General features: G+C 39.7%; 1 protein-coding gene and 1 long non-coding RNA gene across 3 annotated transcripts in view; one reads left to right on the top strand and one right to left on the bottom strand.

The window, feature by feature from the left end:
- The window catches only part of clmnb (calmin b), a 214,117-nt gene that overhangs the window by 108,228 nt on the left and 83,741 nt on the right, over positions 1–22,148 (bottom strand). The window lies entirely within an intron of this gene.
- LOC127530267 (uncharacterized) lies at positions 6,941–15,759 on the top strand. The gene is made up of 3 exons (XR_007936726.1): positions 6,941–7,163; positions 11,459–11,510; positions 13,358–15,759. It is a non-coding gene; the product is annotated as an uncharacterized LOC127530267 (long non-coding RNA).

The following is a 22,148-nucleotide window of genomic DNA, read 5'->3' as shown; positions in this document are numbered from 1 at the left end:
CATTCTCAATTAAGTTTTGAGGGAAATTTTTATTCAGATCATGTTTGCTTGTGATGCATCAGATCAGCATCTTTGCCGTTTATTCTACCGCTTTACTTTTAGTCAACCAACCAGATGTTAAAACCATTACCCCGATAGATAGATAGATAGATAGATAGATAGATAGATAGATAGATAGATAGATAGATAGATAGATAGATAGATAAGCTTTAAGCATGTTGGAAGAAGCCAAAACAATGATAGTTTCCTCTACATAACCACTTAGTTTTGGTGCCAAAACTTCATCAAACAGTGAAAACTGAAACTAAATGAGTAAAGAAAGCTAAATTTAGGGTTAAGAATAATGTTTCTACATGGGGTCCTGATTTATTCGACTACGAGCAAACTTCTAAGTTCTACCTTTAAGGGGACAATTTCTTTCTTTCAAAACGTAAATGACAACATAGTTTAGCTGCACATGAGTATAATTACTGAAGGACTGGGTTGCAGAGTAAGTTGGTGGGTGAAATAAGCACCTGCTCGCATATAGTAGAACGCTTTCTCTATTCCAGTTTGTCCTTTCACCAAACCGTATCAGTTCCTTTCTGAGAAGCAGCTCTTCAAAACAAAACCAGCTCCTCTGTTGATTTAACACCCTGATTGAGCTGAAAATTACGGTAATAGTTTTGGTCAATCAAGGCGTCCGACCATCGCAGAGAAAGAACTGTCACAAACAAGGATAATGAGAAGGCTCCCTGCAGCCCTCTCTGGCTCTGCAGTGGAAGCCGAGCTATTGATTAGAGCTCTGTGGGAGACCATTGATGTTTATCTGAGAGAGAGTGAGACGCCTGAATCCACTCAGTCGAGGAGAGGGATGGTTCAACTTCAACGGCAGCGGAACAGTGGACGGTAAATAGGCTCAGGCTTAACTAAGTGACTAACTGAGGGAGCCGTTTTCTATTCCGGAATCATGTTAAGCACTTTTACAACCGCGGCACTGCTTTGTAGACTCCAATTTACCGATCCTTATCTAATGTGAGACGATAACGGCAGCCCTTTTTGAAATGTTTTCTCTGTGTGAGTGTTTCATTGGCATCCTGTCTGCTGTCTTTGTGAGGGAAATTTCATCTGAGTGTGTGATGGAAGCAGAGTTTTACACTTCATGCGTGTTTGTATTCTAACATTTGCTGATTAGCACCAAACACAAACTACAGCCAGGACTGATTGGTTGGTACTTTTGCAGGTTTCCCAGTTGTAAACCAAAGTATAAACACTGGAAAAAACAAGGGAAAAAAAACTTTTTTTCAAGAAAATTTCACCTTAAAGTGAAAAATCTGCCAATAGAAGAAGTGAAAAATGGCTTGGTGAGATTTCTTGAAATAAGATCTGATATTTAGAATATTGAGATCCTAAAATTAGCTGGGAAAACTTATTTTAAGCTCTATTTTACCAGGATTATCAAGCTTAAGTGTCTTAAAATAAGCCAGACATGCTAAAAAATAGTAGTTTCTCACTCAAAAATAGATTTTTGCTTTCATGTAACCTCCTAATTTGAGACATATTAAACTTATTTTGAGTTGTATTATAGCGGCGCTTCTCTAGATTTAAGACAGTCTTGTACTTGAAAAAAGACTACAAAGATTAATTGAAGCATTTTGAGATATGTCTTCTCACAGATGGCTAGAAATCCTAATATTTAGTCGTGTTTTGACGCATTTGTTTTGTTTTTAACTCAAAATGAGACATTTGCTTTTTAAACATTCACAGAGTGCAAAATTTAAGATATATTTGACTTATTTTAGGTTGTATATCAGTGACATGACTCTAGATTTAAGACAGCCTTGTCCTTGAAACAAGATTAAAAAGTGTGATTTAAGCGTTTTCAGATATCCGTCTGCATACAGTTGGTTGTAAATATGACCATGCTTCTTACTCCCTCATTTCTGAATACCTCTACACCATGTAAACAGGTGTAGTATTGAAATCAACAGTTTATCTTCTAATTTGCATGCAACCATTAGCAAACTTGACAAAATGGACTAAATGTTGATTTTCCGATAAAATGCATTTACTTGAATCGAGTGAAGTTTATTTCTTAAATCCAGGTTGTGTAGCTTCTGCAAAGAACACCTCAGCCTGAAAAATGTATGAAAAGTAAAATTAACCTTGTTTTTGGTCAAATTCAACTCCAAAACAAGATCATTTCAAAATTGTTTAACTTGACAAGATATTAAGGATGTGTTGTCCTAAAACAGGCCCTCCATCTGCTGAAATGTCTCATTAAGTGAATTTATCTTAAGTCAAGTTGGATGAGACGTTTTGACTAAAAATAAGACAATTAGACTTGGTAAGATTTGGAGGTTTTGCAGTGAGGGTTGATTAACCCTTACCAGGCCATGTTTCTGGAGAAGTACATATACTAAAACCACCTAATCCATAAAATATCGATCAAGTCCTGCGAGGTCGCATTGTCGTAGACGTTCGCCATTGTCAATTTCGGACGGTACGCTGTCCCGACAAGAGCCTCATAATTGCGGTTTCGTTATAACGGCTCATACGGCTTTATCGTTTGAAATAAGCAAATTTGAGGCCAATGTTTATATCGACTTAAACATACAGGTGTGTACATATTTTATGTTAACCCCTTAAGCTTCAGTGTACCGCTGGCAGTACACCTACTAATTTGCATAGGAATTTCAAGAATGTCCGACGGCTGCAAACACGATTATACAAACACTATACGCCGATGGAAAGCTTAGATTCTCATGAATCCGCCGGTATAAACCACTTTCAGATGTGATTACCACAGCGGGTGAGAAAAACACATTTGTCCGACAAAAACAAATATTCATCCATCCGTTCTCTATACACGGCTTCAAAGCACACAACACGACTCACATTTCCGGGTTTATTATTACACACAAAAAAAAAGATTCCACAAAAAACGGCCATAATCCAACCTTTTACATCCAGATGACACAAGCCAGTAAACTATTTTATCCAAAACATGTCCTGAAGTCGGTATAAAATCCCCGAATCGGTCATTTTCAAGGAAATGCACCTCGTGATGCCCGTCCAATATTCCCTGTATTTTTCATAATTTTTTTAATTTAAAAATAGAATATTAGCGATTTTTTGTACTGAAAATGGCTGGAATTGACTGAAGCTTAAAGGGTTAATTAGCAATCATAAGTCGCACGTGTTGAGAATGTTCGGCTTCGGCTGTGTGTACGAGTAAGCGTGAACGAGTATACTCGGTCCCGGCTTTTTAAGGGTTAAAAAGTTGTGAGACTGTTTGTGGAGCACGTCGAGTTGACATCAGGGTCTGTGGTACAGATATTTTTCAGTTCACTTTATTGCCATTTTCAGTATAAAACCACATTGGAAAGAGGTGCAAGAAGCTCAAAGTGCATTGTCAACATCATTTGTGTCAATTGTGACTATTTGTAGCTGCTTGTGTGTGATTTTTTTTTTTTCATGGATCCCCAACTAGAGTGGAGTTGAAAACATTAAATTCTGTTAGTTTGAGGTCCTTCATGTCGAGGTTCATCACTGCCGACAGGAGGTTGTTCTACGGCTGCTGTAAGAGAGGAAACTGAAGTTTCCAGAGTGGAAAAAGCCACAGCTTCTAAAGAAGGACAAGTTTCTTTAGATCAAAACCGCACCAGGAGCATGCTTGTTATTTCCTTCAACATTCACTTGGTTGTGCACCGTGGGTTCATCTGCAGGGGTCAGACTGTCCAGGCTGGGTTCTGTTCTCACATCTGAGGGAGAACATATGGTGTAAATAACCTGAACTGTGGCCCGATGGCATATGGGGGCTCCAATATGTTCCATGCATGTTTGTTTTTTTGGCCACAACACAATCATCGCTGCCCACCTGTCCTACTCTCCAGATATGGCTCCCTGTGAGGTCTTCTTCTTCCTAAAACTTGAAGGAACGTTGTTTTAAGAGATTCAGCGCTCATCATAAATGGGGTTTGAAGTGTTCACATAATTCCAGAAAGCTTACTGTTGTTGCATTACAACTGGAACCACTTCATCTCTGCGCTACAGACTACTTTTTTTGTTGTTTTTGAAAGTTTATTTTAAACATTTCAATGTAAAAAGAGCTTTGACAGGTTGGTAGCCAAGTTTAAATTCGTTACATTTTGTGTTATTTATAATGTATAATAACTTCTTAATTAACATTTTTAGTGGGCAAATTATAATTGAAAAGTTTTTAGAACATCCAAGTCATTATAATTCAACCTGAGGTAGCCCAAAGTCAAATCTGAATCCAACTCGAGACTAGCCAGGATGTTTCACTCAAAACCTGGCATCAGATAAAAGTTCAGGAGATAATTTAAGTCATTAAGACTCATCCTCTATGGCTGTCTGTGCTAAATTTGGTTCTCATTCATCCAACAATTGCTAACATATTTCAATAACAAGAAGATCAGTCATGCTAGTAGACTTTGGTGTTTTTATGTTTTGAGTTCTTAAGTTGAAATGTGTTTGCTGACATTTTCAGAAATTGAAGTTTTTCTTTTTTTTTTTGGTGGATGGTAAATAATATATTGTAATTTTAGTCAGATAAAGTAAAAAGTACTTTCATTGACTTATCCATGGGTGGATTGTGTTGGTAACAGGCTAGGCAGATATTTCTACAGTGACGTTTTCCAGCTACAATCCCAAACATTCCCAGGCCAGATGAGATATAAAATCCCTCCATCAGGGTCTGGTTCTACCCTGAGTTCTCCTCCCAGCTGGACACCAGAAAGCTGCCAAAGTAAAGCACCAAGAGGCCATTTTAATCAGATGCCCAAGCTCTACTCAGAGCTTGTATCACTTCATTGTATCTCTAAGACTGAGCAGAAACACCCAACCAATGAAATCCACCTCGGTTTCTTGCATCTATGAACTCATTCTCTCTCTGCCCGTGGCTCCTGACCATCGGTGACAGAATACAGACAAATGAGTAAATAGAGAACATTTCCTTGGCATTGATAACAAAACACAAACTCGTATTTTATTTGGTGAAATGCTTAAGCTCCTTTCAGCTGTATCTTTCAGAATGACATCCTATTAAATGTCCCTCAACACTACAGCAATGAAAGCCCGGGGTCAAGAACACAACCTTCTCCTGCACTTTCCTGCTTATTTCTGCGTCTACGACTCGCTCAAGGACGTCTGAAGAAGTCAGATGTTTACTGGCATTGAAGCTGAGCTCTCAAACGACACACGGAAGAAAGAACTTCCTGCACAGCACATCATAAGGTAGCATTGTTTTGCCCCAAAAGAAGCAGAAGCACTTTTTTTTTCCTCCGAGATAAACTCTTTCCAATGTGTCATCCAGAGTCTGAGGGATGAGTTTGTGAGTGAGCCGCCCAGATGGACGGATTGATGGAGGGAGTGAAGATAGCTGAGAGAAATATTGTCTGATGACCCTGGAAGAGATAAGCTCAGCCCGGAGGCTATCAAATGATGACTTTCTGAGCGCCGAGCCGACGGCCTGCATGCTGAAGTGTAGGCCGAGCGGGAGAGAGTAAGTGAATCAGGAAGCCAGATGGGAGGCTGGACGTCGATGCGAGCCGGCTAACTGGATTAGCATGTGTAATAATACCAGCAAAGGTTAATGTTTACAGATGCAGAGAGGCTAATGCAGGGCGGTGCTCCATGATAGGAAGGACGGGTCAATGGGGCTGGTTAATAGTCAAACTAAATGGCTTGTGATTACCGCCCGAGATATTCTGTAATGGATGTGACCGTCGCTCTACGAGAACGTGATTAGCGGATATACGGAGGAATATATGTAGAGGAGGATCATTTAGCTCACTGAAGTCGTCTGCTAACGAAAACCTGGAGAGGTTTTGGGTCTTTCCGACCGAATGTTTCCTAATTATACAGCATATTAATGTAAATGTCGTTGGAAATGGCTGGTTGAAAAGGATATTGTGATTGTTTCTGTGGAAGAAATCGATGATGTGTCTGAAGCCAATTTCACTGATAAGTAGGCTACCTGCTTCCCTCCTGGTCTGACTTGTTTTTTATGTTTCTGGTATTGATTTAAGGCTGCTGACGTTACCGCACAGAACATATTTTACAGACAGAACCAGAAGATAGAAATAATACTGCAAAACTCAAAATAAGGCCAAAAGACGATATATTATGTTGATTCATCAGTATTTATTTGATGAATTCAGGTAATTTGGTGTAGGCTGGAGCAGCTTATGTTTCTGAGGAGCTTAATATGAAGGCCTACCAGCATGAAATTTATAGTTCATGAGGCTCTCCATTGATTTTGATGTACAAAATGCAAAAAAACACATACATATTTTTCTGTTTGTTGTTCTTTAAAGTCTGTGAACAACTAGGTTTTCATCTGCTAATGTATCCAAGCTAGGAAACAACAGGAGTAAAGTACAGCCACGAAACATCTGATCATAAACGGAGCGAGAAGTATTAACTGTGTATTTACTTAAAATAGTATAAATATTAAGGTATTACATTAAAAGATATTAGACATTCTTGTTTATTGTGTACTTTAAGGTTAGGAATGTACACCCCCTGTCAAAAGTTTTAGGACGCTTTCTCATTCAAATGAATGAGAAAGCGTCCCAAAACTTTTGACAGGGGGTGTATATTATTTAGCATGTGAATGTAGCTAATAATAAGTAATTGTAAATATTTAGGTTAAGACCCATTTATTTCCCTGATTTACATATCACGCTATCGTATGACATACAGATCTACCAGACTAAATTAACTGCAGGCACATATCTGGATTTGATCTCTTGTTAATGTGATTCTTAGCTTCCCTCTGCATACGTCCGTTCTGCTGCTGTTGCTGTTCGGTCCACATCGTCCTCCTGAGCGCGTAACTATAGACGGTTTACATGCACGATGAGTGTGTATTCAGAGGTTACAAATTCCCAGCAGCTTTTTTAAAGATTCTTTTTTGCTTTTATTTTACAGTCGCTGCAGAGAGAGACGGTGCTTCTGTCTATGAGAGGAAAGTTGTGTGGAAGTCCTTTGTGGCTCCAGAAGAAGTTTCAGAAACTCTGATCGTCTTCCTGGAGTGAAGTCCCCCGAGTCAGCGGCAGAAAAGAACCGAATCAGAAAGAACCGAGCTCACCAGACCCCCGCTAGCCCCGACCGGCGGAACACACCCAGATATCCAAACCCAGCTGTCAGCCGCTGAGGTGCATTGTGGGAAATGGAAGTGCCAGATTTTGACAAGAAGAATGTGGAAAAAAATGAGATGTCTGTGGTTCTTCTTTATTCCACTGTGATCCTTTATTAAAGCAGTTTAAGTCTGACAACGCTCAGCAATGCAGAGTAACTAAATCATGAAATACTTTTACTGGAGTATTTCCATGTTATGTGACTTAATACCTCCATTTCCAACGTTTCAAAGGGAATTACTGCACCTCATTTAAGTTCAATTCAGTTTTGTTTATGTAGCGCCGATTACAATTTAAATTGTCTGAAGACACTTTACAGAACCCTGGATGTTCCTCTGTTATGTTTCTTTATAGTAGTTAGAATAGTTCAGAAACACAGAAAGATGTTGTAGTTTCAGGCAAGATTTTTTTTTAAAAGAAGAAAAATTCCATAATTCCTTAAAAGTTTCCTGTAAAAGTTTTATTTAAAAAAGTCAACTAAATTTGGCAAGAAAATTCTTGCAAATATTTTTTAAAAAATGAGTAAAAATCTTCAAAAAAAATCTTTAAAAAATCTAAAATGATTCCATATTCATCAGTAAATCCTCTGATATTTTCTTTAAGAACATTCACATAAAAATCAACCAAAATCCAGTGAATTTTGCTGGATTTTGGTTGATTTTTATGTGAATGTTCTTAAAGAAACATTTCTTTTTTTCTACCAAAAACTGTTCAAACATTTCCCCAAAATGTTGAAAATGTGGACATCAGAAGTTTCACTGTGAAAATATTTTTTTTTTCCCACATTTTCAAACTTTAAAACGGGTCATTTTGACCTGCGTGACAACAGGAGTTAATTTCTCGTTGTCGTTTTTTATAACCAACAGCCATATCTGCACTTCTAAATGGAACATGAAGTGTTTTCCTGCTGCTGCATTTACTTCGTCCAAAAACTCATCATGAACGATTATCCCATCAAACAAACAGCATGTTTCTGTCTGTCACCTCGTCATCTGCTGAGGAATGGGGGCTTAATAAGCAGCATTTCAGTCTTTCTTAGATGAATCACAAACAAGTGCTCGTTTAAAGTAACTGAGCATCACTGCTTCAATTATTTTAACCTAAATTACATTTGAATTTGCCGTTTTTGTTGAACAAGAAAAGGATCGTTTTATTCTGCGCTCTGCTGGTTCCACCGCCTCGGGTGTCATTCATATTCCAGAGTTTCTGCAAAGCGAACAGAGTTAAACTTTAATGACAATGTGGGGAAGACTGGGTGGAATAGTGTCACAGAAAGTGCAGTTTTACAAGCAAATGTAGAAACAATGTGTGCCTCTATCTTCATGTACCTGTCCTTCAACGTTTTAATTATCACTCCTCCTGGCTGTGAGCAAAGTCTTAGCAGTCTGTTAAAGACCTGCGAATGTTATCGAAGTAAAACACTCTTCACAATGATGCCACCAAGAATTGGAAGCTTTTTTCCTGACGTTCCCACCTGTTCCCCAGATATTTCTAATATTACATTCTTTATGTATTCGTAGATGTTTCAGGGAACAGAGCGTATGTGGGTGTTTTTAATGAAAGATCAGTAAGAAGAGAAAATAGGAGGAAAGAAGCTGCTGTCAAACTCATAGCTTTGCCTCAACACAGAGGCACTTCATTAAGGACCTCAGCGGCGGCACATGGCTTTGAATTCATTTGTCCTCATTACTGGGGGGAAAGCTTGTCAGTTTATTTCCATCTTTTCTCTTTCAGTCTGTTTCTCTTCATTTTTTATCAACGTTCTACTCACTCACCGTTCTTCTGTTTAGTTTTTTTTTTCTGTCGCCGTGTGCATGGATTCATTGCTCATCTGACCAATTTAGACCGATTTCTCTCCCGTCGCCTTGTCACCTCTAGTTTCAGATGATAGCTTTATGGGAGTTAGCTTATGAGCCGGTGTCACAGTGGATTTACTGCAAGCTAGAGTTTGGCAGCTTGTGTCGGTTTCTGTGGACATGTAGGATGGAGACTTGAAAAATCTCAGAGAAGAAAGAAAATAGAGTGGAGAGTCTGTTTCAGTCCACCTAAACCAGTTGTTCGAATCCCAACGATGTATGATACGATATATGTCGGATTTGTTTAGCTGGTCTAGTGGTGTGTGCAGATTACAGGTGGAAAAACACAGCAAGTCTTCCAACTCATACGACCACACAGGTCGTATGTACGTGCCCCTGAAATACGACTCACGAGAGCGTATTTAGGTTAGCGCCACTACGGGGGACAGGAAGGCATTACAGGATTTAATTCGCAAACAGGCTTTTCCCTCACTTTCGCAAGACGGATTTAGGGTTATGGTTAGGGTTAGGTCAAAGTTTGTTCATGGTGACGTTTCAGCTGAGACACCGGAATGTCGATATTTACTCAACCACTAGAGGTCACTTAACGTCAAAACGTAACACTCGGTCGTAATCAGGGCGTGTACAGACGACCTATGTGGTCGTTTTTTCAAGGAGGACAGTCTCAAAAAACAACTGGCTACAAGTCATCCTCAATGGAAGCAGATGATGTGAAGCTAACAGGAAGCTAACAGTCGATTTGTATTTTTAAGAAAAATGTGAAAGAGTTGCTATTGAAGAGATATGATACTTGTGAATAACCGGAAGTTGTTGTTTTTTTAATCTTTAGATCATGTTAAATGTTGGTTAAAAGGCTGTGTGTGACAGCCAAATACTACTGAAATGTGTTAAAATTATTATTGATAAGGGGCAGAAATTATAAGCTATAGCTTCTTTCTGCTCCTCTTCATTCATTTAACATATGCAGTGTTGTATTTTTTTAATGAATGAAATAAATAAATTTAAAAAAATAAAATAAATAATAATAATAAAAAAAAATAAAAATGTTGCTGCTTTTAGAGCTCTTCTGTAGCTCACAGGATAAAATTGTGATTCTCATTTCAGCCTTGCTTTGGTTTTGATTCTGGTTGGGTAAGTTGTCTTCTGTAAGTCTCAGATATGACACCTGTTGCTAAATGTTCTCCCTAATGTCTCACCGATTTCTCCAAGTGAATTTTAGAAGAAAAGTGTGACAAATGTTGAACAAAGCAAAATGAAAACGAGGCTGAAATGAGAATCATAATTGTGTCTCCTGAAGAGCCAGCTTTGAGCAGTCAGGTTTTCGTCCCTGTTTTCCAGAGGAGGAGCTGCCCCTGCAGAGCCTCTTCTAGGGCCATTTTTAATCAAGTATTCAGTTGTCTACTCTGGGGGAAAAAAGTTCAGAGCATCCCTGATAAACGGCTGAACGGGTCTCAGCACTGATTAGTTCAAGTCAGAGAAGACAAATGCTGATTGATCTAACGTACCAAACATCAATTATTCTCAGTTCCTTACCTTTAGAAAGTTAGTGAATGCAGCACAATCCGAGGTGGCATACAACTGGAGAATGGAAACAAAGCCGTCTCACAGCGCCGCGTGACGACGTATTCATCCACTCTGTTCACCAACTAGTTCCCAAGAGAAATTTATTTTAACAAGGCCGTATATCAGAATGATCCATTCTCCATTCTCTATACCCCGCTTTATCCTCACTAGGGTCGCGGGGGGTGCTGGAGCCTATCCCATATCAGAAAGATGAAACAAAAAATTTCTTCATAAAATTTATGGGAGATAGTGACAAAACCAAGAAATGTCGTAGGTTGAAAACATCGTAAACCGAGGATCTGTTGTACCGATAGAGAAGTATTAATGTTGCACAAATTCGTCCGTAAGTAGAACACTGATTCTTTTATATATATGTAAGGAAAAACTGAGATTTTCAAAGCACAAAATATTCATAATTCACAGCTTTAAATGTGTTAATGTGGCACCTTAAAGAAGTCTGACGGTTTTTCAGTGTTTCCGTCTTTGTATTAGAACTATAATTGTCCTGCAGTGGAAAAGGGTGAAAGGCTGCTGGCACTAAAAGTGTTTCTTCAAAAGGCTGCTGGCACTAAAAGTGTTTCTTCATTCTGTATTTTCATTTCAGTTATACTCTCAGTGTTCTTTTAGGAAGAAAAAGGAGCTCCAACACCTAGAAGCCTTGGCTGCCACTGCTTAGTCATATCAAGCGTTTAGTTGTTGAATTTGTGAACAAAATTAACTCCAAAATTGCCCCAGAATCCAAACACTGATTAAGATTTCCAGCCAGATTTGTTAGTGTTGCAGGAAACAAAACTCTGTTGTTTTTTGCCAGATGCACCTCGGGAAATGTAGTTAACTTCGACCTCAAACTTTTCATGTACACAGTCTTAGTACCTTTAACTTTTAATTGACGAACAACACATTTTCTAATACTGTCGTTTCTCTTTTGTACAGATGATTGAAAAAGAAGACTGATGCTGATCTGCACCACAGAAATGCTTCAACTGTGAGTAAAAATGAACATGAACTGGAGATGTCCTACTAAACAGATGACATTTAATTTAGTGATATTTAACATGTTGATAGTCATAATTTAACGTGTTAGCATGCTAAGAATAAAGTGCAGCTGAGGCCAAAGAAAGTGTTTGAGAGCTAAAGTCGTGATTAAAATGGAAGCAATGGCCAAAGTGTGATTCACCCAATAAGAAATTTAATGACAATCTGTTGGATATGTCAAGACATTTCACTCAAAACCACAAATGTCAACTAACAGGTGGCTTCAGAAGAGAAGTCTGGAAATCATAAAGTCAAGCAAATGTCTCCACCATCTCCCAATCCATCAAGTTGATGCTGCGATATTTCAATGAATGACAGAAGCATTTTCACTGAGAAGAAAAGTAAAAGAATCACCGCAGTCATAAGGAACGTGTTTGCCAAATTTACTTGCAATCCGTACAATGGATTTGAAAGTATTACACCATAAAGCAGAAATGCCAACCTCATGGTGGCACTGAAGATGTCAGGGGCTTTAACAAATCACTGTGATTCATCCTCTGTGCAAAAATCCATGAAAACTCAACAAATAGTGGCCATGCATCAGTGTGAAAAATGAGAGTAAAGAATTTATTTACCGGAGATGATGAAGTGCACGAAAACAAAGATGTTGCCTGAATAAAAAGGATTCACACACTGGTCTCCTCCTGCAGAGATTTGTCTGATCTCTGAACATAACATGAAGTTATGTGAGCTGATTTAGCTGCAAAATAAGAAGAAGCAAATATTAGCTAAGAAGTCACCAGTGGACCCCACAGTTTTACCTTTCAACTTCCAGATCAGAGTGTCTACAAAGGAACACAACATTTAGCCACAGGTGTGTGGAGCAGAATGATGTAGTATTTTACTTTAAAAAGACAAAATATTATAAGAATGACACACAGACAACAAACGCGAGAAACAAAATGACAAAAAATGATAGAAACGACATGAAACAAACCAAAAAAAGTGAAAAAAAACTTGACAAAAAAGTTACAAAGTGACAAAAAATGGACAAACGAGACAAAAAAATGACAAAATCGTGGAACAAAACGACAAAAATGATTCACAAAACAATGAATAATAAAGCAAAAGACAAAAATGAGACCAAAAAAGCCTGAGAAAAAGGACACATAAAACGACAGAAATAAGAGACAAATGATAAAAGTCAGACAAAAAAAGACAAACAAGAAAAGACAAAATGTTACAAAAATGAAGCACAAAATGACATAAGCGAGAAACAAAATGACAAAAAATGAGACAAACGACGTGAAACAAAACAAAAAAGAGACAAAAAATTAAACAAGAAGTCACAAAGCAGCAAAAAAATACACTAACAACACAAGTAGGACAAAAAGGCACAAAATTACAAAAACGATGCACAAAACAATGGATAAAGCAAAACACAAAATGACAAAAATGAAACAAAAAACCCAAGCGAGACAAAAGGAAACACAGAATGGCAAAAACGAGGAACAAAACAACAAACATGCAACAAGTGGCAAAAGTTTAAAAAAAAAAAACGATAAAAACAGACAAAATATTGCAAAAATGAGACAAAAAAATTAGACAGTCGACATAAAACAAAACAAAAAAAGAGACAAAATTAGATAAAAAAGTTACAAAGTGACAAAAATGAGAAACAAAAACAACACAAAATATTACAAAAATGAGACACAAAACGACAAGAACAAAGAACAATCCAGTATTTTACTTTCTGATCCAAACAACTTGTCTTGGTCTAGAAATGATTTTAAATTTATAGTTTTACTAATTTACAATCTGCAGTTAATGTCTTCTCTGTAATTTTTCCACTTTGAGGGCCGGATTGGACCCTCTGGAGGACCACTTTTGGACCACGGGCCTCATGTTGGACACCCCTGACATATACCATACCCAAGGTCTTGTGTTTTTGTTTTACTTCTGTCTTATTTTTATTGTTTTAACGTGTCTTTCTTATTTGGTGAAGGTCAGAGGGGATGGGAGGGAAAAGTTTGCTTTGGTGCATTTTGCTTCTTTATTTTGCTGTAATTTGCCAACAAAAAAATCTAATGAATGCGTATAAAAAAGGATGCACACAGTGCAGAGATTTGTTCGACCTCTCAGGAAGAACGTCCACTCTGCAGTTATGTGGGCCGATATGGCGGCACGACGGTTTTTATTGGTCCAATAAAGCTGCAGCTTAATAAGTGTAATCTGTCCGCCAGCCCAAAGGTTACAGCCCGGCCGTATATCTGTGTCCCATCGCTATATTGCTGATCTGTAATTGCCTTGCTGGTGGCTTAATTGTTGAGGTGTACGTGGAGATCATTTGGAAATGATCCATCACTTAGTACTGTAATAATGAGTTTCCGATGGTTGGCTGGGCTGGAGCTGCCTCCCTCGCTCCCCACACAGGGAGATGTTGGACCGGAGTGCTGCACTGTGTGGTGAGGTGCAGCAGAGTGGAATTTTAAGAGTGAGGAGATGTGTGTGAAGGGAATAGCAGGCTGGGCTTGTTTATATGTGTGTGTTGCTGCAGCACTCTTAATCAAACCAGCTCCGTCCCTCTTGTGTCCTCCAATTTGTAAGCACCAACCTGCATTGCATTGAAATCATCTTAATCCATGAAGCTGCATCACTTTAGATTATTAGCTGAAGAGGCACGACTCTGTTCTGTCTCCATCCCCCGTCTCTCTGCTGTGAACTGCCACATAAAAGCCAAAAGAAAATTAAAGCTGATCCGGTCCTCGCGTCACACATGTAAAGCTTGAGGCAGATTGGAGCGTGTACAGGCTAGATATGGAGCGCTTCCTGTCCATCCACCAGGTGGCGCTATCACTGTGACTGTATATTGGTCTATGGATGTCATCAGGGCTGGACTCTGATCATACATGTAAAGTTTGAGGCAGATTGAGGCCCGTACACGCTAGTTATACATCACTTCCTGTGTCATGGCGAATTGTCAATTCTGTCAACTGCCATTTCCACGCCCTCAGACTTTTGCGGAGCGTTTTGACAGCTTTTGATCACCCATGCCTGCTGTACATCCTGGCCAAATTTCAGCTCTCTCAGTGTTACCCTGTTTGACTTTACAGCTTTTGAAAGTGTGCAAAAATTGGTCCAAAATAGTCCAAAATATGACACATAATTCAAAATGGCCGACTTCCTGTTGGGTTTTGGGTGGAGGTGTTAATTACATTTTTGTGTGTCTTGGCATGTTACATATGTGTATCAAATGTCATAACTGTAGGTGACACGTATTGCCCGTAGTAAATGTTTAAAATTTTCCAGGTGCTGCTATGGAGGCACTTTGGCTCACCTATGCTGGTCCAGATGTGGATGCAAAATGTAACGTGTTTTTAAGTATTTTTAGGAAAGACTAATAGTCCATTAATTATCTATGCACTGCTTAGTTCTCATTAGGGTCCCTGGGGCCTGGAGTCTATCCCAGCTGACGGCAGGGGACACCTGGACAGGTAACAGTCTATCACAGAGACAAACAATCACACTCACATTCACACCTACAGACAGTTTAGAATCACCAGTGAACCTCAGCATGTTTGTGGACTGTGGGAGGAAGCTGGAGAACCTGGAGAAAACCTACACATGTACAGGAGAACATGGAGACTCCATGCAGAAAGATACCAGGAAAGCCGGGTTTTAAGTGGAGATCTTCTAGCTGCAAGGCGGCAGAGCTGACCACCAAGGCACTGTGCAGGCCGAAAGAAAATTAGTGAAGACAAACAATAATCCCTTGCATTTCCTCCATTTGGTGCTCAGACCAGGTGTGAACTAACCGTGACGTCACCCGTTGGTTTCAACGCCGAGAAAATGAAGCCCGAATTTTGCTACTTCCTGGTCGCCGTTTTGGATTTTTTGGAGCCAGTGACGTAAAAAGCGTCATCAGACTGGACCGGAGAGCAACTAGGGGCAGGATTGGCTGAGGACTCTCTTATCCCGCCCACATTTTACCGCAGAGGCTTCTGTTGCTGTCCATCAAGTATAGCCACGCCCCCTGGCTCCGCCAACTTTAACGATTTATTTAAAATTCAGTATTGATTTATTTTAAGATCGGCCACCTGATCTCTCATTTTGACCATGAAAACTAACGGGAAAAAACTCCTGAGCTGTAGAACATCAGTCTATCAAATTTTATTTTTTCCAAAAATGAATTGGGGTCTATGGAGAAAAAGCTTTTTGGAGCCAACCCTAGTGGACGGCGTGATATTGCAAGTTTTTGACACTTCTGGGTTGGCTTCAATTCTGGAACCAGATGCTACGTCCATCTTTATATACAGTCTATGGCTCAGACCCTAAAAAGTCGTGGGACATCCACTTTAAGGCTCCAGGATGCAGCTTCACATCGTTCCTCAGCAGATGCTCCGACACCAAACACCACTTTGGCCACTTATCCAGTAGACGCACACAGTACTCCAATTTGCAATTTTCGTGTTTTAAATGTCATCCAGCGCCTGATTATGCAGTCTGCCGTGCCATTAAAGCGGCATCTCAGAAGAATTTAATGCACTTGGAGGCCAAAGGTTCCAAGGTGCTGTTTTTGAAAGGCGCCCATTACCATAATAAAGAGCAAACAATTTTTTGTAATCAGACTCGCCGGCTGTGGCTGTGCGGCCGCGGCGCAGCAGGTAATTTGGGAAGATTGAGCTGAAATTGAAATTTCCTGTAATGCCGATCGGACGGTGGAGAGAGAAAAACAGTCTTTTCTGGCGCTGGAACTTTATAACGTGACAGCTAATGATGGATGGGATGTCAGGGGAAAACACCATGAAAAGCTTAGGGGCGAGTGATAGTAGCTGCTGCTGTCACGGTGAAATATCGATGTGAGGTGTGTCTCTGAAAAACCTCCATATCTGTGGATTTGCAATATGAAGTGAGGAAGGCGTCTGCTGTCTGCTCTGACTGAAGCAATTTCCATTTTGCCGCTGCTCCCTGCAGCAGAGAGCCGAGCTGCCACGACAGCTGCACTGTAATGAGATATGTTGTTTGGTTTTGTTTACAGTGATATATGATAATCACCCCATGTTTGGTTATGTAGAGTCAGAAATGTTATTTTGGTAATATTTTCTTTCACTGTCCCAACTGCAAAGACACATAATGATTCACTTGTTTTATTCAGCAGCTGCTGCCTTCTCTGTGCAAATTATATGCAGAAGAAATTCTACACCGAGCAGTAAGTTATAGCAACAATAAAGGTACTTCTTGTGTTTTTGGATCAAATTTTTACAACCTTCACTTCCTGAATCCTACCTTTTAAATGTTTGATATGAAGCATATGTCTGAATGGAATATGGGTCAGTGTATAATTAAGGGACTTAAAAAAACTCATGTTTTTATGTTCATCATGATCACGTCTTTACAAAGTCCATAATTATTATGGAAACAATCACTTATTAATGAAAAATGACTGGATATCACTAAAATGTCAACTATGTTACAAAAAGTCCCGCAATTATATACTTACCCGTCCAGAATGACTTGAAAATGATCCATAATTACAGAAAATTAGTCCAGAAATTATCCCAAAGACACAAAAATGATCCAAAATGACAAGAAACCTCCATGCTGACATAAAATCAGTCCGAAATGACTCGAAAATGATCCATAATTACAGAAAATCAGTCCAGAATGACATGAAATTGGTCCTAAATGACTCAAAAATTATCCCAAAGGCACAAAAATGATCCAAAATGACAAGAAACCTCCATGCTGACATAACATCTCTCCAAAATGACTCTAAAAGTGTCCAAAATGACTTGAAAATGATCCAAAACTACAGAAAATTAGCCCACAATTAGATAAAATGTGTCCTAAATGACTCACAGAGGCACAAAAATGAATCAAAATGATGAGAAACGATCCAAGCTGACATAAAACTTGTTGAAACTGTCTCAAAAATTATCCAAAATGACTCCAAAATTGTCCAGAATGACAGAAAATTAGTCCAGAATTAGATGAAATTTGTCCTAAATGACGCAAATATTGTCCGGATCAATCAGCAATTGAGGAACTTTGAAGTCCATGGGATAGATCTGCATACATTTTTATTAAAAATAAAAAATATATACAAATGTTTTTTTCCTCTTCATTGTGATCATGTCTTTACTAATTCCATAATTATTTATTATGGAAACAATCACTTATTTATAAAAAATGACTGGATAGCCCTGAAATGTCAAATAATCATCTGAATTTAATAACAACCACCTTCTAATTAGCTAAATAAATTCTATTTTACTCAGTTGCATATATAATATTTAGAAGAATCTTTCTCTAAAAATCCGTGTGGTGTTTGGTTATAAACAGAAATGTTGGTTTTAGGTCTGAAAACAGCAAAAATGTCACTCTGATACACAATTATACATTGACCCATATACTTTTTTGGATTACATCTATTCAATGTAATCCATACAGGTGTTTTTGAACAGTCCAACCAGGAATTGGCGATAATATGCAAATTCAACCAATCTCTGTGAATTCTGATCTGAGTTTGAAATTTTGAAATGAAATTCCAGATTTAGTTTAAATCCAGCGGTAGCTCACAATTCAGGAAAACAAAATGTTTTTTTTCATCACATTTTGTTGAATCTATCAGATATCGTCAGGATGTAGTTGATCAAAAAACTCATTTTGTTATTTCAGTGTGTCCCTTCTTGAATTGAAACCTTACATATCTAAGTATTTGGCAGCTACTTAAGCATTACGTGTCTTCGGTTTGTGCACACTGAGCTTTTTCCGTCACTATATTTTGTGCCACTTTATAGTTTCAGTATCTGGACAGGAGAATGCGGTTGTAAGCTTCCCCTTCCCCTCACATAAAACCTGTATTAAACCTGTATTTCAGCCTTTACAATACATCTTTATTTGGCCACTGTGTACTTTCTGCGGCGTCGCCTCACTCCGGTCAAGACACTCATCTCTCTGTACAATTTAACTGTCTCATTTCTCCACCAAAAAACTGCAGCCATCACACGAGTGATTTATATCTTCCTGCTGTGTGTTTCTTCCCTCTCCGTCCTCTGACTTTTCTGGCAGGCTGAAATTGCTTTATTATTCCCCCAGAGTCTGTCAAATCCCCCAGCAGCCACAAACTCATCACCCATCACTGGCTCTTTGTCTGAGAGGAAATAAAGTGTCGGGATTTCCTGGGTGACAGATTTGTGTAATCGTCCTTTGTCCAGGCTGGGAGGGAACAACTCGGTGGACACAGGAGGAGAAAGGGAAGGGCAATGGAACAGGGAGGTGGTGGATCAGTCCGCCTTTTTAAGGGAAAATTGAGTTCCTTTGAAGGGGTAGCGAAGGTCCGAGACCTTTCCTTTTGAGTCCTGAAAACGAGAAAGTCACCCTTCCGGTCTTTGCTTTAATCCAGTATGCTGTTCTGGACTGACTGACAGCTGACTTCACACTGGACTTCTGCTGCTGCTCTGGGTGACGTCCAGGAGAACAGATCAGCTCCACATTCATGCTCAGGTGTCGCCATGTCTGGTCTGTTCATTCTCTTCTGTCTCAGCCAGGCAGATATCTGGCTTTTTTAACGAACTGGGACATTTTCTGCAGATTGTTTTCGATGAAACGGGAAACACGGTGGTGCAGCAGTTGTCTCCTAACAGCCAGAAGGTTTGAACCTGCCGGTGTTTCTCTGTGAGGTTTGATGTTCTCCCTGGGCCTGGCGTGGGCGCTCTGGCTTCCTCCCACAGCATGCATGCAAAGGTAATTGGTGGATTTTAAATAGGCTGTGAGTGTGAACTGGGATGTTTGTGTGTGTCTTTGTGTTAGCTCTGTGATGGACTAATGACGTGTCCTGCACAGCTGGGGTGAAGTTTACCCACATAAAGGACAGACAGGACCATTTAAACACTCAGATTGGATAATCAGGGCAATCAAAAAGAAGAGAAAAGAACAGAAGTAAAAACACAAGGAAAGGCATTTCAAAATAAAACGGACGTAATTAAAAAGAGACATGAAAATGACACATTAGGCTAATCCTATTCCTCTGATTTCTGCCTCCTTCACTCCTCCATGCTCACAAATGGATCTTGGTGCATCATAAGAAAGAACGTCTCAGTTCCTAAAGTTCATATCGAGGATCGAGGAGGCTGCTGGAGGAGATATAAGGGCCATGTCCTCGGTGCAGACTTCTCCACAGCACTGACTCAAAGCTAAAGTAGACAAACCATGGAAGCAGCAGGACCAACAAATGTATGTTAACAATATTCAGACTCAAACTTTATTTATTTGTATAGCACTTTTCATGTAAGAACAACACAAAGTGCTTCACAAACAATTAAAAACAAAGAAGACAATAAATAAATACAATTAGAAATAGGAATAAAAACAAAAAACCCAACTCTCCAACCCTCCCTACATATAGACAGCTGTTCACACACACACACACACACACACACACACACACACACACACACACACACACACACACACACACACACACACACACACACACACACACACACACACACATGTCCAAACCCATCAGGTATCAACATGACATCATCATGACATGGCAAGGCACTGAGGCTAGAAGAAAGGAGGGAAGTCACTACCTGAAGACACTACCTGTATTCAGTATGAATACAGAGGGTCCTCTGTTTACGATGTCCTCGACCTACAGCGTTTCGTTTACATTTTCACCAGCGTTCCGACTTACAGCGAAGATCGACTGACATCGGTCTGTAGGAACGGAACTCCGCTGTAAGTCAAGGACCTCCTGTATTTATCTGTGTAGTGCTGTCTTTGTGTGTCATGACTATTTTATACTTCTCACAATAAGCACGTATGACATCTGTACTTTCTGGTCACATTCTGCCATGTTGTGACTTAAATCATATCCTGTGCTTAACATAAACGTTGTTCTCCTCATCTGATCATAAAACACAGTTGGTAGGTTAGAATAAAGCAATGGACGTCATATTCAGCTGACTTTAAGCTGACCCTCTGAGGTGAGGATGTCTTCTTTTGTTTAAAACCTGTTGCCTCGACTCCTCGGATTTCTGGTTTGAAGATGTGACGAGAAAAGACGAAGAAAGGAATCAAGGACGTGCAATTAGCGAAACGAGATAAGGGGATTGGACAAGCAGAGAAACGGGAATAACTGAAAAGGGAGAACACACTGGAATCAATCACAAAAGCACAACAAAACCGAAAATCCACAACGGCAAGCAGTCTGTTAAAAACGTCCTTCATCCCTCCACCGCTGCTCACCGACATTACCTCTAAGTGCTGACCTTCAACAACAGCAGTTACTGAAGACAAATCACGCATTTCTTCCATTTGTTTTGTCGTTATTTTGGCTTTAATTGTGGCCGCCCAGCAGGCCTTAATTACGACAGTCAGCACTCAGTGAATAAGAAAGATAAAAGCCTGCTGTGTTGCTCAGCACTGACCCTCCTGATGGATGCAGTTGTTCTTTATTTTTGAGAGCTGGAGGTCAAACCGTCACGCAGAGACGTTGAAAACTGAATGGGAGTAATCAACCTGCCATTTATTCTGCTCTCTCCAGGCACAGCTATTGTCCATGAAATTCACATGAACGCTGCAGAAATGTGACCGGCTGTTGATAGATGCAAACCATGGCCAGCTTCTCCTCCGCTCGTTGCTATCAAGGCAACTCTCAGTGGACGCAGGAGGCGGTAGGAAATAAATAATCTGCTCCAAAAAGACATTAGAGACGAGCCGAAGGGTCAACGTATGCTTTCTCACAGCAGGGAAGCTCTGCTGGCTTTAGCCAAATGAAAATATACATGTAAAAGATTCCCTTTAACAACCACATCCCAAGGCAAGTCAGTCTACGAGGCATCCAGAGTAAACAAATCCTTGTAAGCAAATCAGGGGATTGGCAGCAATTCGCCTCCCAAAGCCCTGAGATATTATCCATGCTTAAAAGCATCAACATCTTCTCACTCATCGCTTTGACCCTGAATCCACCAACAGACTCTCACAGAAGAAGAAGTTTTTAAGAAGACGTTTATTTCCGCGTAGCATCCGAGCCGCTGCAACCAAACTTCACATCCCTCCCTCTGGAATAAGTGAAGTAAACTGAGAGCCTCTTCAAAACTCCTGCTTTGTGGTGATTGCGGTTCTCGTTTATTCAGATTTATTGGCTTTGTCTCCTCAAACAATCAGTCATCTGACATGTGTTTTTGTCTGTTGTTTCTTATTTCTCTTCTTGTTTGCTTTATGTTCCATTGTCATTCCTTCGACTTTGTCAAACACCATCTGTGTCCCATTTTAACGGACAACAAAAGTATATCTTGTTTAATTGTTCGTCTTGTCGTGTAGGCCGACTGTACATCTGATGGAGGAACACAGTCACTCTGCAAAAAAAGGTCATTGTTTTCAGTCTCAGGAGAAAATGTCAGAGATGTCAGATCCACACATGAAGCCTGTAAACTGACAGACGTGTTGCAGTAACGTGTCCTTACGTCTCTCCCGGACCAGTCGAGGCAGACGGCCATCCTTCCCAGAGCCCGGTTTGCCTGGAGGTTTCTTTCTCTGTAAACGGAGGTTTTTCCACCCACTGCTGCCAAAATTCAGCTCCAGAGTGTTTGAATTAGTTGAATTTCCCCTCTATCATATAATGTAGTTACTTCTTGAC

The sequence above is a fragment of the Acanthochromis polyacanthus genome, chromosome 16 (genome assembly GCF_021347895.1).
Source record: "Acanthochromis polyacanthus isolate Apoly-LR-REF ecotype Palm Island chromosome 16, KAUST_Apoly_ChrSc, whole genome shotgun sequence".
Classification (NCBI taxonomy): Eukaryota; Metazoa; Chordata; class Actinopteri; family Pomacentridae; genus Acanthochromis; species Acanthochromis polyacanthus.
The sequence above is the reverse complement of the archived record's forward strand: the minus strand, read 5'-3'. Positions and strand labels throughout refer to the sequence as shown.